Below are 2,281 nucleotides of genomic sequence, written 5' to 3'. Positions count from 1 at the left end.
AACTCCTGAGACTGCTTAGGGAGGAGGCACCAGCCGGGCCACGCCCCTCGCTTCTCCTCCTAATGGGGAGGACCCTGTGCGCGCACACACTGAAGCCTTGGACGGGAGCACGGGGCCCCCACCCCTAGGACTCACTTTTGGGGTGCTTTGCCTCTGCTCAGCACGGAGGTAGCGCAGGAGGCTCTGCAGGGGTCTTTGAGAACTTGACCTTCTCACACCCAGAGACATTCGACTCCAAATGGCCAGAGACCACCCCTCCTGGTGTTTCCTGCAGGAAGACCCTGTCTCAGAGCCAGACGGGTGCCGCCAGGCTCCCCCACCCTGACCCTGCACAGCCGGTGCCCTCGGGGCCAGGAGCCCTGCGTCCGGTGCTCCCGGGGCTGCGTCCTGAAGATCTGGCCCTGGGTTTAGCTCCTACCTTACAGCTGCGGCCTGGGGCCTTCTGTTCCTGGATCCTCCCCAGCTACAACTTCAGCCTGGTCCCAAACTGGCGGAGAAAGCCCAGTAGCATCGTCGCAGCCTGGAGGCCCCCTGACCCGGCCCTCTGCAGCCAGCCAGCCAGCCGCCCGCTGCTCCAGCCACCTCGTTCCCCGTGACCCTGCTTGGCCACGCAGCTGAAGACACGGGGGTTGGGATGGATGAGCCCCTGCAGCTGCAGAGGGGGGTGGAGCCAGGTCTTCGAACCCCGAGCCCGGGGTTCTTCACAGGCTGGAATGCAGACAGACCTGGGTTTGAATCCCAGCTGTGTACTGGACTGACCAGCCGCCAACCAGTCGGAGTGCCTAGCCCAGGCTGGCTTTCCTGCTGTGCCCGCCCTCACTCCTGCACCCCCTGGGCCTGACACTTGTGTGGGGTTTTGGCAATCTTGAGAACTCACCCTGGGGAGCCCAGGGCGGGGGGCTGCGCCCAGCTGGCGTCAATGGCAATAAATAAAATCATTGATTCCAAACTCCTGTCTTGTTTCCTTCCCCTCACGTCAATGCGGCGCCTGGTCCTCGTTAGGGGCTAATTATTGGCTGAGTGGGGGCCCGAGGTGGGGGCGGGGTGCTGGGAGGAGAAGGGGGACAGCATTTTAGGAATGAAAAAAGGGGCTCTGGCATAGCGGGTAAAGTTAACGCCTGCAGTGCCGGCATCCCATGTGGGCGCTGGTTCGAGTCCCGGCTGTTCCACTTCCGATCCAGCTCTCTGCTGTGGCCTGGGAAAGCAGTAGAAGATGACCCAAGTCCTTGGGCCCCTGCACCCGCGTGGGAGACCCGGAAGAAGCTCCTGGCTCCTGGCTTCGGATTGGCTCAGCCCCGGCCGTTGCGGCCATTTGGCGAGCAAACCAGTGGGTGGAAGACCTCTCTTTCTCTCTCTGCCTCTCTCTGTAACTCTGCCTTTCAAATAAATAAATAAGTCTTTAAAAAAGAAAAAGGAATGAAAAAAGGAGGGAAGAAGCCTTCTCCTTTATGATTCAAACACGTGGGTGGAGCGGGAGGCCCAGCTGCAAGCTGGGATCAGCAGCACCCCCGCTTCTGCTGTCTGGGCAGACTCGCAGGTGGGAGGAGCGCGGTGCTGGCCCCCGCTCACGGCCCTCCCCCCGGCCTTCCCAGTGTAGAGTGTGCCCGCCGGGTTCCCTGGCACCCCGGCCAGTGTCCCTGCTGGCAGAGGAGGGCACTGAGGCTCCCGGTGTCGGAGGGCTGTTGGCACACACAGCCTGCAGCCAGGACCTGGGCTCGGCCTTCGGCTCTGGCTGCCCGCTCTGTCCCGGGGCAGAGGCCCTTGGGCCAGGCAGCCCCTACTTCTCCACTGCTGCCCCTGCGGCCTCCCGAGCAGGGCTGTCCTGGGACCCTGGCACCCTGAGGCCTGACTCAGGCCTTGCCCCTCTGCCCTCCAGCCCTTGCCACGGCTTTCCTTGGCGTCGTATAGTGACCATCCCTGACTCCCAGGCCACACCTCACCTTCCTCCAGGAAGCCCGCCAAGCTTTCTTCCCACACACTGACACCCCCAAGGGCCCCTGGGGGACTGATTTGTGTGGTTCTCCCAGAGTCCCCCTCTCCTCCGGGGTGGGGCTGCCTGGCTGGCCAGGAGGTGTGAGTCAGTGGCGCCTGTGCCCTCCCTGGCAAAGCCCAGGACAGGGTACGTGGAGAGGGCTAGAAGGAGGAGGAAAATTCTCAGACGCTCCAGTGACCTGCTCTGAGGTGTGTGCTGCCTCAGTTTCCCCAAGTGTGCAGGGAGAGAGAGCCCACGGATGCCCACTTCCCTGCCCGTGGAGTTTGGCTAAGCCTACTGGCCAGGACC

The sequence above is a fragment of the Oryctolagus cuniculus genome, chromosome 12 (genome assembly GCF_964237555.1).
Source record: "Oryctolagus cuniculus chromosome 12, mOryCun1.1, whole genome shotgun sequence".
Classification (NCBI taxonomy): Eukaryota; Metazoa; Chordata; class Mammalia; order Lagomorpha; family Leporidae; genus Oryctolagus; species Oryctolagus cuniculus.
The sequence above is the reverse complement of the archived record's forward strand: the minus strand, read 5'-3'. Positions refer to the sequence as shown.